The following is a 14,656-nucleotide window of genomic DNA, read 5'->3' as shown; positions in this document are numbered from 1 at the left end:
GATAATCTCTCTCTCCCTATATTTTGTATAATATTTTATTTGACCAAACGTATTCTATGCTCTCTCTCTCTCTCCTTTTTTATATTTTATTTTTGTCTCTGATGAATGTTGCCACGTTTCAACTTGGAGTGGAGCAATAATAATAATAATAAAATAATGTGTATTAGTCCGTGACACGTTGGATCCAAATGTTCTTGATTATACAATTAATTGGCCGAAATTTTTAAATATACCATTCTTTCAAAATAAATAAACCAAAACGCCACGGATGGCTGGAATTTAGAAAAACGACATGGCCGCTTGCCTACACAGCGGGCATATAGGAGTGGGCCGCAGCTGAGAGAAGCGGTTCATTTTTTGGGCCGCATCTAAACACAGCGGGCCGGGCCACTTTGGAGGCCAGCGGCCACCAGTGCCGCTTCGGGGCAGAGCGGTCACACGCCAGTTTATTTTATATAGCAAAGAAGCAGAGAGAGAGATTCATTTGACATACACCAAACCATTCTTTTCAACTGTAAGTATTTTATTTTTTTTCTTCTTAAAAAAAATTTAGTATTTATAATTAATTTAATTAATTTTAATTTTAGGTTTTCTTGTACTCATACCAAATGGCTGTTATGGTATCTATTTACACTGGTGGTGAGATTTTAACAGGCCCTAATGGGGTTTATTATAGTATCGGGCCTGTTTCTGTGATACCTGTAATCTCGGGTACTGATTTGTTGGTTCTGAAATCGATTATTTCTCAGAACCTCGGATTGAATCAGGATCGATATGACCTTGATATTCAGGCCAAAATTAGCATGCCCACTGGTTCAGGCCAAACTTGGTTCCAACTTTTTCCTGTTCAGAATGATGGAGTCTGGCAGGTACTGTACAACCAGACAATTAGTTTTTCTGGGGGTGGATACAAGATAATTGAACTCTTTGTGGAGATTAACCGAGTCCAGCGTCCTAACCCCCTTGCAAAGTTAATCCGGGGTGCTATTCGGGCTAATGCCTCAACCTCCTCAAGTCCAGTGTCCCAACCCCCTTTCCAGATTGACATGCCTGAAAGTAGTAATGCCCCAGTTCAGGAGGGCCGACGGTCTACTAGTCGGCCCTCCCGTCGGTCCCGAATCCCTTTGCCGATTGACATGCCTGAGAGTAGTCAAGCCCCAGTTCAGAGGGACCGACCGTCTAATAGTCGGCACTCCCATCAATCCCGAGCCCAGCCTTGTGATCCGGAGGAAACTGAAGAGACGGTGGATCCGGAAATGGCAAACTGGAACGATGGGAGGTCACAATCTATGACGACCCTCGGTGGATTTGGCAACTGGAACGAGTTTGAGATAACATCCACACAAGAGAAAGTTAATGCATACATGAAAGACGCTTCTGGCCGGTTTACCAAAGCGAATTATAAATACACGGTGGTAATCATGGATGAGAACACGGTTACATGCACATGCCAGAAGCCGCAATTAAACAGAATACCGTGTTCTCATGTTCTGGCAGTGTGCCGTCTCCGAGGCATTGACCCTGGAAGGTTTGTACATTACTACTACCACATACATACACTTATCAACACATGGCTGGGTGAATGGCATGTCTATGACAATCAGTCTGATTGGCCGGGAAATGAAGGCCCAATCCTTGTTCCAAATGACAAAAATATTACCTTGGGTCGAAGGCGAGTTAATAGGATTCCGATGTGGCTTGATTTACTTCATAATAGAAGGAGAGGACATCAGACTCGCCGGGATACACAAGAACAACAAAACAGAGCTGCTCGAGATGCACGAGGTAGTTAACTCATACATTTTTGTTATTCAATTTTCAGGTTGAGAAAGATGAGTAACAATACATTTTTGTTATTAAATTTTCAGGTTGAGAAAGAGGCAAGCAATGTATTTTTATCCGACGATCAAGTTTAGATTTGTGATTTATTGTTTGTTTACTCGTTTATTGTATTAACATGCAGACATCTATTTAGGCAAGCATTACTCGTTTATTGTATTAACATGCAGACACCTATTTAGGCGCACTATTGTAGTTTGGGTATTAATTATTTTGGTCAATAACTAATTTTCATAATTTTGGTACAATACGATAATTATTTTGGTCAAATAATCAATTTTGGTACAATGCGATAATTATTTTGGTCAAATAATTAATTTTGGTACAATTTTACAATTATTTTGATCAATAAACGTTGAGGCGTGGCCGCTACCCCCCAAAGCGGCCAGCCCGCTTCCTTCAAATGCGGCCCAGCCCGCTGTGTTTTGATGCGGCCCAAAAAATGAACCGCTTCTCTCAGCTGCGGCCCACTCCTATATGCCCGCTGTGTGGGCAAGCGGCCATGTCGTTTTTCTAAATTTCAGCCATCCGTGGCGTTTTGGTTTATTTATTTTCAAAGAATGGTAATTTTAAAAATTTCGGATTAATTGGCTCTGACTTGATCGATTAGTATGTAAATCTATATCTAGATACGGTAAGACATGGCACACTATACATCATTTATGTATTTAATTTTTACCGAGGGCAATGAGTTTTGGTATTATGTAAAATATAGATATGATACGTATGTAACGTATCAGATATAGATATGCTAAATTAATAAATTTGAAATTAATATCACAAGCTCCCTAACTATTTTTTTTTTCATTTTTTAATATTTGAATATGTCATGTAATTTGCTTTAAAAAGTTATATAAAACGTATTAAGTCACTAAGTGTGTTTCAAAAAAATTTATTAATAGCATAAAAAAAAAAAACACCCCTGTTTTAATGGAATTCTATAAATACTCACGCTGCAGAGCCAATCTGCAGCCCCAGACTTGAAGTCCCCATAACCAATGCGGCCCCAATATAAGTTCTTTTCTTTCTTCAATTTGCGATATCTCAGAGAAATAAAAAAAAAACGGCACCAAATTACAAAGTTTGATTCGCGGATCCCTCCTAAGATATATTTGTTTTTTAGAATTCGCGTCCTCTGACATATCTCAAAGTTTGAGCGTCGACTTTTTTTATTAATAAATGTTTTGTTAAAAAAAAAAAGTAAAACTAGAACCGCAGATTGTATGTGTGGATCTTAGTATTTGAGTCCACAGATTGGCTCTACAGCTTGAATAAATCTAGAATTCTCCAAAAACGAGAGTGTTATGATTTGTTTTTTTTTTATGCTATAAATAAAAATTTTGGGTGTGTTTTGGGTCCTTTTTATATCACGAAATGCTGAATGTATTTTTTTTTTATCATTTACTTAAATTGTATTATAGTCATAAATTTATGTATTTAATTATAGATATAAAAAAAATTCGAACTAGAATTACTATGTATAATAGTTTTACAGCATCTTTCAGGAGACTCGAGAGTAAGTCTAACGCCCATCGTACCTATTATGGTTTGACGGGTTCAAACACCGTCCAATCTATTTTAATATGCTTTGAAGTTCGTGCATTTCTGCTTCAATTTTAGTGCGTACAGATCAGACGATCATAGAGTTCATTAGACCTACTCCGTTCTCCTTTCAGAATGATATAATAGATTTTTTTTTTTTATATATGATTTAGTGTCATACACTCATATTTGATGTTCAAGTATAATTGTTATTCCATCCCTGCAGTGGCGGAACCAGGAATAATCGATAGGGGGGCCTATACTAGTTTCTCAAGATAGGGGGGCCTTAACTGTCGTTTTGGCGCAGCGCAGAGGAAAATAGTTTGTATATTTTATGGGCCTAACTAATTATTAAAGAAAACTCTGCATATTTTTTATATCATCTTTATGGACATCCACTTCGAACACACTAAATTATTAAAAGGAACTCTGTATATTTTCTGAACCAAGGGAGACCAGACTGAGGCTGGCCCCTGCCTTGGTTCCGCCGCTGCATCCCTGCTCAGTGCTCACGAGCAAGACGTACATATAAAAGAAGAACTTTTCATTGAAGTTTTTTCTAATACCAATATTAAAAGAAGGAAATCTAATCAACCTACCAAATTCCGAATCGGATTATTATGTAATTAATTAAAAGAAACGCAATCCAAACCCGATAACCCGATATAAATACCGTAGACGCAGCGTCGCAGCGGTACGCTGGATTAAAAAAGAATACAAAAAAAATAAACTACAACTGCAGTTGGCAAGGAAAATTAGATTTGAGGATTAAAAATTACAAGTAGGGGTGGCAACGAACCGAACTTACCTTAGGTTTGAATTAATTTCGAACCGAACCTGGTTTGATTTGTTTCGAACCGAATCCATTTCGAACTACACATTTTTCGAATCGAACCCGAATCGAATCACGAACTAAATTATTTTTTAGCAGTCCCAGTTATACCGGTAGTTTATACATTAATTTTTTATCGCGGGACAATTCACATGGCTTCCTTTTACCGGTATAAACTATGAAATGAGTGTTTTTAAGTTGAAAAATTGTTCATGAAAAAATACATCAGAGACGGCTTTCCTGGTATGAACTATGAGAGACGACCGAAGAGAGAGGAGAGACAGTCATCTAGGCCGGAGAGAGGAGTGACAGCCGGAGAGACAGCCAGTCGCCGAGAGCGTCAGCTAGATTTTAGAGCTAGATGGAGAGTGAGTTAGGGAGAGGTGGAGAGAGAACTAGGTTATTGAGATTTGAGAGCGAGAGAGTGTCGGCTAAGTTAAATTATGACTCTCTATCTTGGATTTTAATTTCATCAGGTAAATGGACGGCCGATGTTATTATGAGATTCGAACCATAAAAATGATCGAACCCATTTCGATCGAACCAGGCTAGGTTTGGGTTTGGTTTGAATTAATTCCGAACCAAACTTGGTTTGATTCGTTTCAATTCGAACCCATTTCGAATCGAATTAAACTCGAATCAAACCCGAATCGAATCACGACCCTCAAATTTTTTTGCCAGCCCTAATTACAAGTATATAATATAGTGCGGTAATTTTAGCTTTGGTGTGAAGTTAAACTTACCGGGGGTTGGAATATCATGATCGGATAAAGTCATAAAGATAAGCGCGCAGGAAGTGGGCTGTACGACACAATATCAATGGGTCCCATTTGTCAAAAAGAAAAAAGACCTATGGGTCCCTACAACTGGAAAGTTAATTAAGTGCTCAAATCCTCTCCTTTATCTATTAAAACTGGAGACGCTGATGAATTTATTCCCCCAACCAAAATAAGTGTTCAATAAGTCAGGACTCAATAAAAAAAAAGTTACATAATCTGACGTGATAATCTGTAAAAATGACCCAAAAAAAATGTATATTTCTCTTAAAACTCTAACATTACAACATGCCATTTAATTTTTTAATCCCAAATAACCAAAAATATGTATATTTCTTTTAACAGGCAAGCATTTTATAAATAATTTAAACAATAAAGTTGTTTGAAAAATGTACCTAGTACAATTAGCTAGACTTCCAAACTTACATTCTAAATCCATCAAGCATTATATAAATTGATTAGTGTACTCTATGTTTTGTTAACACAAATATATAAATCGATTTTTTTTTAGAAAAATTTAAATGACATTAGCATTTGAACATTAAAATTAGAATTTTTCTGAAATAATCAAAGCGAGTCGAATTTTCAAAATACGACCTAATTCCATTACAAATATAAACTTAAGCACCTTTTGAGACAAAACTTCCCAAGTTCCATTTTTCTTGTTTCTGAATTTTCTATTTTAATTCTCAAATACTAATTTTGATTTTTTTTTTTTCCTAAACGCAAAATTTTCCAAACTTTGCTGATTCCAATGGGACAATCAGCATGCGTGATAAGCAAAATAGACACTATAGTTTGTGATCATAAATGGAGAAGATTGAGCTAAAAAAGAGTTTAAAAAAAGGTACGAAAAGGACGTACAAAACAGCCCCTACAAGTGGAATTCATATCCTCTGCATTAACTCAAAAGGGAATCTTTTGAGTTAATGAATCTCAACCATCCAATTCGTTTCAAGATTCGTGCAGACTAGATCTGTACTAATATTAAAGACCTCTATATTATAGGTAGTAGTCGGATTAGCTCTATTCAAAATCAAACGGTTGATATTTATTAACTCAAAAGATTCCCTTTTGAGTTAATGCAGAGGATACGCATTCCTACAAGTGAGGAAAGAAAAGTTGGTTTCATTTTTTTTTTTTTTTTCTATTTTCACGTTTTCTCTGTGAATCTTTTTTCAAGCAGTAGTCGACAAAAGTCTGATACCTGCCCCCACCAATAAATACTTCTTATGACCACAAATAATTAATAAAAAAATAAAAAAATAAAGCAAAATCCTTGCGCAGATACTCTCACAGTGACAGTAGAGATTCGTATTATGAAACAGTGGATTCTTGCTAGTTGCTACCGGATTATGAAATACCAGTATACCACACCACCATACCCTCTTAGTTTAAACAAAACTATTTTTTTTTTATTTATGAAGGGTATAAGTTGAAAGAAGGTAGATTGGATCTGTTTTCAAGACAATTTTTTTAATCTATATCACTAATTTTTTTTTTTTCCATCAATACCCTCTATTTCAGCAAATTTCGATTTATACGAAAAATTCAGCGGTCCCAGTAAAAATCAAAATATGTTGAAAAAGATGGTATGGGTTGAAACTTTTTTTTTTGTGCTTAATTATGACGCCAACTACATTGTTAATTTTTTTTATTATTAATCTGGTTGAACCTCCGTCGCCATCAAATCCCCCACATGAAAAATGAATACCTTTGGGAAACTGCTACAATGAGCTGGCATGCACCACTGACAGCCCACTGTTTTATTTCATATGTCACTCTCTTTCTCTCTCTTCCAGAAATTTTTTTTTGAGAAACTGACAGATAATTTTTTCCCTTCGAGAAAATTGCAAGGTACATCTTTGCCAAAAGAAAAAAAATCATAAATAATAAAATGATAAAACTATGCCAGAAGCTCTAAACTCAGAATTCAGATCACCAAGGTAACTTAATATTGATGTTTAATTAGATGTGGGTCCTCTTATCATAATCCGAATCAAATATTAAAGAAGTTATATATGTGCATTTTATTTCGGACCGGATTGGTCTGAATTATAATCGGATTATCCGGATGTAAACAAAAATATTGTTGCCTATGAGGATATGAACTCCTAAACTCAAGCGACCAACTATTGGATCATGGTTAAAGAACGCTATTTTTATCTCATGCAGCGTAAATGCTATATTTTTTTCACTTTAATTTTATTGCATGTGTTGTATGAAATCAAAATAACGTTGTCAATATTAATTTTCTATCCTTGAATCGTATTGTGTAAATAAAAATGTTCAAAATATAATTATTACTTAAAAAAAATAATGAGTTCAAGCTATATATCGAAGAATAAGAAAAACGATCAAAGCGTGCTCAAAAAGTGGGGAAGTAGGTGAATATATGTTCGATGAGAAGTAAGTTTATTTTTTCTCTTAAAATAAACACGCACAAAATTATAATTTGTAATGCCGTGGTACTTTATTACATGCAATGATGGTTGCGCCAATAGAAAATAATGGTATCCAACGATCCCATTTAAAAAGTTCAATATTATCATGTAAGGTTGCACTAATTATAAGCAAAATTCTTCTTGTTCCATTGCATATGCTGCTGTTACGTCAAGCTGATCTGGCAACACGTGGTCACTAACCGTTGTGACGGTATGCTTCGTTGTCTATAATTAAATCTGGGGTTTTCTTTCTTTCTCTAAACTAATTAGTTTACTTATGTAATTGATTTGGAACAATCATAAACAAAAAGAGCAGCTACATAGGTGATAGGTCGATTTGCCTTTCACGCACCTCTTTTGGACTTATCAACTTCACATCACCGAAAGTAACTCAAATTCGGTCTTTTCTGTCTTGGCACATTAAAAAAAAAAATATTTAGACCGTATTAATCTGAATTCTGAACCGTTCGGATCTAAATTCAAATTTGATACTGCAGAGGATTGAGACTCTAAACTTATTTTAATGGACAGACTTAGCTTACAAGAATGAGTGGGGCTAGCTAGATTTCGTACTATAAATTAGTATTCTCATTTTTTAAATTTTAATGGTTGATCTCACGATGATCACATATAAAAATGTAATCAGAGACCATATTTATATGTTTTTAAAATACTTTTTACTATTTTTTTAAATAGACGAAAAATCACTTGATTTAAAGATTATAAAGTAGTGATTGTTTACCTATCTAAAAAAGTTTGTAAAAAAAGGTAAATAGAATAAAATTTAGTCTCAAAGTATATATATTTTTAAAGAGATTATGTTAAGCAATTCAACTTGACTATTTTGATTATTTAAAAAAGAGAAAATTGATTATTTGTCACTTCAAAATCTTCAAATTGTAAAAATGTCATTCCGAAATTTGAAATTGTAAAAATGCTACTCCAAACTTCATTAATTTGTAATTTTACCACTCCAAATAATTAATAACTAAAATGTCCTCCCTTCTTCTTCTCCTGTCTCCTCTTCTTCTCCTGTCATAACAAAATGCTTGGACCGTAAACAATTCGACGCTTGTAGTCGGAGTGAGAATCCATTTTACTTTGAGCTACATTATAATTAAGAGCGTATATTCTGAATTGTACAGTAGATGTAGCGACAAATTATACTCTTTGTTCATCCCAACCTTGTAGTTACTATATTCAGGGGGATGGCACTACACCTTATAACATACGAAGAAAACTAATTAGAACTGATCTTGTAACTTCCAAAAATCGACACAAATTAATCTTTAGTCTTCACAATCCCACAGTTCTTAATTGAGCAATGCAACCAGAAGTCGACTGAGAATTGCTTCTGTTACTGATGTCGTTGGCCTATGAAAATCAAATTAGGCCTCCATTAGTGCCTTGTATTCTAATTAGCATCTAATTAGCAAATCATTAAGACCGGTAGAAAATGTTGAATTGGTTCATACAGTACTGACCCCTAACATGTCCTTTTGTAAAACTATGTGTTCAGACAGATTAGATCATAATTAATTAGATGACTCTGCTGCGTTAATAATTAAAGCAGAGATGAAAGTTTCTTATGAATCAATTTGAAGCACAAACCATTAACCTATCACAAAAACTTTCACAGAATTAACATAGTCATTTTTTTTGTTAAAAAAGGCGGTACAGCCCAGTTTCATTAAACAACGAAACTTTACACAGTTCAGATGAGGGGAAACCTTGTCACACATAGAATGCATCATCAAGCACTAGAGTATATTATGCTTGATTGAGTATATAACTACCTAACATTACTCAAAAAGACACCATGCCGCTGCTACTGACAAAAAGGCACCATGCCACTGCTACTGAGTAGTAACTAGACGACTACAGACAAAATATCTAGAAGTCAGACACAGAACTAAGGAACACAAAATGGCACGAGGGGCTATATGTTGCCAATCTCTAGCACAAATCAGGCACTCTCAGACTCAGTCGGGTTGAATGATAACACTTCATCATCATCTGGTAGTATCATTCTCAGAGGCGTGACTTCTAGTATCTCTTCGTTAGGGATCCAACTTTTGGTCTTAGCCTGCACGGACTTCTTGACCCGTTTGCTCTCTGTCCAATAAGACAACAATGAGACAATTAGATAAATGACACTGCTCACGGTTTTAATCGATTTATTTTGGAAACATATTTCATTCCGATGTTTCCATACAGTCCAGCATATTGCACTAACTAATATAAGGAAACCAATTTTATGACCAGACTGTAAGGATTGAGCATAGGTAATAATATCTCGAAAAGATGATCATCCATTGGTTGGACCTTTATTAGCACAAAAACATTGCCATAATTGTTTAGCCATAGAACAGGTTACAAAAAGGTGGTTAACAATTTCTTCACAATCACAAAATACACAAGAGATCTCTCAAGGCCAACCTTTTTTTTCTCAAGTTGGACTTGGTGAGTATTCTATTTTGGCTTAACAACCACATAAAAATTTTGATTTTTGGTGGTAGAGGGAGTCTCCACCAGAGGAGAGGATGTTCTGTTACTATGCCTTTATGATTCAAAAATTTATACAAAGAGCTGACTGTAAATTTTCCTGTAGAATTCCACCTCCAGGCCGGTTTATCATGATTGTGGGAGAAGGAAATTTGACTAAGTTTGTATAATAATTGATTCCATTCAGCTACTGCTACACCATCTAAAACCTCACAAAATCGAACCATCTGTCCCTGTGAATTGATGACATCTGAGAGCAAGATATCTCTATTTATACAAAGTGCATAAAGCTGGGGATATTGGGAAGACAAAGCACAGTTCTCAGACCATATATCTTCCCAAAACTTAACACTAGTAGAGGTCCCTGGTGAATATTGTAAACTACAAGAGCCAAGATTATTAAGATGCATAATTGATTTCCAAAATGGGGAAAGAGGAGTGGAAAGATTATCTGACTGATAAATATGGGTAATAAGTGTTTTCCATTTGCTACGATAGGTGGGGTCTTTAAATTTCCACCACCATTTAGCTAGTAATGCTTGGTTCGTATCTCTAAGATCTAGTATCCCTAAACTCCCATATTCTTTAGCTAAACAAATTTTTTTTTCCAATTAACTAAAGCATATTTTTTTCTAGATCTAGAAGTGCCTTGCCATAAGAATCTGCATCTTATTTTATCTATAGCATCTACAGTAGTGTAAGAGACTCTATGTAATGACATGGCATAAAGGGGGATGGTAGACAAAACAGAGTTCAAAAGTGTATGTCTACCTCCAATAGAAAGAAGATGTCATTTCCAATTGTGCAATTTTTTATCAAATTTATCTATTAAGAATTGCCAATCTGAAACTCTCAGTTTTCGATCATGAAGTGGGAGACCTAAATATTTGATAGGGAACTGTGAAGCAGAACATTGGAAAATGTCTGCAAAATGATCAAGGTTGTCTATATGAATACCATACATTTCAGTTTTACCCAAATTAACTGTAATTCCTAATAATACTTCAAAGGCTTTCATAGCCCACCAAGCTGACTCTATGTTTTCATTCTTAGCTTCTAGAAATAAAATAGTGTCATTAGCATAATGACAGTTAGTAATGGCTCTGGAGTTAAAGCAAGGGGGCCCTAGTCCATGTAATATATGAGCCTGATTACCCTTATTGAAAATTCTACTAAATTAACATAGTCATTTGCCCCATGTACAAAACTATTATTGGCACCAGGAGCTAAAACTTTAATATAAGTTTAAGCAAATATGTCACACAATCACATTTTAACAAGTTAAAACTGCGACTTCAATCAGGTTTTAAAATAAATCATATCCTATAACAATAAACCTAACTCTTACCAAAATAATGCCCACCCTTTTGAAATATATACACTGACAAGTAAGTGTGTCAAATAGGCAAAAGACAGGCTTTAAGAAGAACATTGCAGAGAATCTTTTAGGAGGACATTTCAGAGAATCTTTATGGAGTCCAGGGAGCAAATATGTCACACAATCGCCTTGGCAGAAGAAGAAGAGGAGGCATGAGAAGAAGAAGGGAGGGCATCTTAGTTATTAATTTTTTGGAGTGGCAAAATTATAAATTAATGAAGTTTGGTGTAGTATTTTTACAATTTCAAATTTCGAGATGACATTTTTATAATTTGAAAGTTTTGGAGTGGCAAATAATCAATTTTTCCGTTAAAAAAATATCTATCCGGACAGACCTATTTATGCTACATATAGTGTCGTAACCTCACCCTACAAGACTTATTTTATTTTGATTCTCATAGTTATTAATTTTATATTTTTAATGTAATCATTATCTCATATTAAAATTTGGTATAATTGTTCACCTTCATTTTTTTTTTCTTTTGTACCGTTCATACTTATCCATGAGCCACTACATATGCTAAAAATCAACTCACATGCTTAGTGCATAAGTGATTCTTATAAGACGAATAAAAGGACATAGACGCACATTAGTATTTCTATATTTACCTTCTGACCTATAAAAACCTTTGCAAGAATGATATGTTTCTCCACACTTTCACATAAATCGAGATGTTTGTCTTTAAATGGCATATGGGATGTGCTCTTAGATCTGTCGTTTTGTACTTTGTAGTGTTATCAGTACATGGTAAAATAATATAGAAATCCATCCTCTTCTAATAAATCTACAAATAAAATATTTGTGTAGCATTTGTTCTGATAAGATAATTTTTATTTTATATAAATAAGTCTACAATTTGGTACTCTTTTCTTAATATGTCTAAAATACTGTATTTGATATAAATTATGAATGCACTGCAAAAGTACACTGTGGTGTTGTTTGACAAAGTCTCTTTAAACTTTTTTAAGGCTAAAGGAGTCTCCTTTAGCTTCTTTAGTAGCTTAATTATGCTGAATACTGATTCCTTAGCACGGATTAAGACAACCTCCTTTAATCTCTTTTTGCACGTATCTTAATCTCCTGCCCTTTCTTTAAAACACCTCCCCTTTCGTTTAGCTTCTTTTAGCTATCTTAATCCCCCCTCCTTTTAGCTTACCAAATAGCCCTTCCTTAGCACAGATTAATATTTAATCTCTTATGTATTGTCAAACAGCCCCTATGTAACCATAACTATCTTTCCAAACTACTATTTTTTGGTAAATAATAATTAAAAAAAAACATTGAAAATATTGAGGCTATGTTACTTTGCATAGTACATATTGGTTTGTAATGCTATTCATTTTCATAGGCCAATGTCGTTCAATGCAATTTTCAAACGAAAATGTATTTATAGACTAAATTTTACATTTAAAATAAATATACTATTTTATTAAAGGAAGTTGATAACAGTACTCACATCCAAGTATCGGCAAAAGTCTTGTACCGTAACTACTATAAATATCTAGAGGATCGCAAATACTTCAGTACTAATTTTTTTTTCTAAAGTATTAATATCTATGCGTGAAAGTATTTATACTTATGAGGTGAAATTTGTTTACATAAATAATTATTTCCCCAACCAAATCTCTCAAATATACCCGCACCATAAATACCTGTGGAGAACCACTCAAACTACATAGGGGGGATCATACACATTTTTAGATGTGATATTTTTTTCTCTGTTCAATCTCGTTCATATTTTTTATGATCTGAAATTTTGCGAATCTAAAATCTCAAACATCTTCTACGCATAATTTTCTCTTTCAAATGAGATTCATGATGACATACTTTTGAACTCGTCGTCATATAAGTATTTACACCTCATTGTGCAAGTATTTATACCTATACTTGCAAATATTTTTTTACATATGACACTAGATGACGTCTAAAAATATTAAAAAAATATTAATATTTTTTTGTGAGAGGAAGGTTGACGCGGTGACCATTGGGGAAGTTTGATGTGGGGATACAGGGTCCCCTCCACTTCATTAGATGGAGGTTGATGCGAAGACGATTAGAAGAATGAAAAATAGATGATCATACAAAATTACGTATCAAAGTATCAATATCTTATTTTTCAAGTATTAATATATTATCTTTCAAGTATTTATACATATGAAAGTTGATATAGGGACGAGTATGGAGACTGGAAAAGAGAAGACCATAGTACATCATTTCTCTAATGTTGCTGCAGGGATTTTAAGAATACTAGAGTGCGGAGCTCTATAATTATTCTTTTTAAATGAGTAGTGTTATTTTGAGAGCATAGTTTACAATAATGAGTGCTGAGAGAATTTTTCGTCTCCTTACACCAATTATGCCCCTATTTAAAATTTTCTTCATTTTATTGCCCAATTTTTTTAAAAATACCATACTTCAAAAAATGATAAACCAAAAGACCACGATTCTGTGGAATTTCGAAAAATAGCTTGGCCGTATCTAGGGAAAGTGGCCACATTTTTCTTTTTTTCTTTTTCCCTTCTTGTGCGGTAGTTCAGTCTGAACAAAAAAAAAAAGGGTGGCTGCATCCCCTAGATGCGGCCTGCAAAAAGATGGCCACACCTAGGGGACGTGGCCGTGTCAAAATTCAAATTTTTCAGAAAACATGGTGTTTTAGTTTATTATTTTTGGGGTTATGGTATTTAAAAAAATATATATTGCATTATATTACATTTTAGAAAAAAATTTAATGTATTTCTTAGAGAATGATTAACCTTGTATACTTCTATAGAAATTAGAGATATCGATTCATATAATTAAGAACCAATATACACTATGCATTGTACCGTAGCCTCACTCAAATGAAAATCGTAAAAATTAGGATTAACATCAATAAGTAGAGGAAAAGAGCAACACCTGGAAATTAGCTGTTTGACACTATCGTTAACTTTTATTTTTTTAAATACTTTTGTCCTAATGGAAAGTAACAAATTGGTGGGATCCGATGAGAGGGCTCCATGTTGGAAAGAATAAGGTAATGATGCTATCTTGTTAGCACTGGTGCATATTTTTATTTAAATAAAACATGATTGGCTAGCCCATTATTATCAATAGGGCTGGCAAAAAAATTCGAGATTCGTGATTCGATTCGGGTTTGATTCGGATTTGATTCGAGTTTAATTCGATTCGAAATGAGTTCGAATTGAAATGAACCAAACAAGGTTCGGTTCGGAATTAATTCAAACCAAACCCAAACCTAGCCTGGTTCGATCGAAATGGGTTCGATCATTTTTATGGTTCGAATCTCATAATAACATCGGTCGTCCATTTACTTGATGAAATTAAAATCCAAGATAGAGA

The sequence above is a fragment of the Carex rostrata genome, chromosome 23, assembly GCF_964058835.1.
Source record: "Carex rostrata chromosome 23, lpCarRost1.2, whole genome shotgun sequence".
NCBI classification, from domain to species: Eukaryota; Viridiplantae; Streptophyta; class Magnoliopsida; order Poales; family Cyperaceae; genus Carex; species Carex rostrata.
This window is presented reverse-complemented; position numbering follows the sequence as displayed.